Below are 772 nucleotides of genomic sequence, written 5' to 3'. Positions count from 1 at the left end.
GGCGCCGTGCGGTGCTGTTCGCGCAGCACGGGCCGCGATTCGCGGCTCGGCTGCAGCAGCGCAGCCCGGTGAGAGAGCTGAGCGCCTGCCGTGTGCGGCGTGGATCCGGGCCCGCTTCAGCCTCTCGTCTGAACTTGAAGTGCTGGCAAGATCCCGGATCGGATCAGCTGTCTGCCCGCTCTCTATTTATAGTGAATGCCCTCTAAAATGGAAAGAGTTAAATATTTGAACCTGAGCTGAAGTTAGGGAGCCCGTTTTTACCTGCGTTTCTTACGTGCCTTCAAAGTGATTTACAGAAGAATCTAGAAGTGTCTTACCAATGGGAATTTTGTTTTATGGAAGAGCATTGCTAGCTGTAGGAATGTGTCCATAATGCTGAAGTTCATGGAACAGTTGGTGTCCCTGAGGAATGGCGGGGAAATACTGGCTTGCCTGGAGCTCCCTGGCTTTGCGTTAAGGACGAGGGCCCTGCTGGGCTGGTAGTTACTCACCTGACAGCGGCAGAAGCAGGAGCTCATGTGCTTCAGTGCCAGACTGACAGGGATCCTCGCTATGCTCCCTGCTCATCTGTACCAGCAGCTTACTGATGCGTCTGCAATTAAAGCTTTAATTGCTTGGGTTAGTGCCAGGTTGTGACTTCCGTTCAGCACGGAGTCTCTTGGCAGCACTGACTGCTGCTTTCCTTCCCACTGTGTTCTGTCCTTGCTCTTCCCTTGTTACTGTTCCTGTGACCTCTGCCATGTGAGCTTCCAATTCAGATGAGCTGTGCTTG

This window comes from Meleagris gallopavo, chromosome 12, assembly GCF_000146605.3.
Source record: "Meleagris gallopavo isolate NT-WF06-2002-E0010 breed Aviagen turkey brand Nicholas breeding stock chromosome 12, Turkey_5.1, whole genome shotgun sequence".
NCBI classification, from domain to species: Eukaryota; Metazoa; Chordata; class Aves; order Galliformes; family Phasianidae; genus Meleagris; species Meleagris gallopavo.
Note: the sequence above shows the minus strand (reverse complement) of the source record.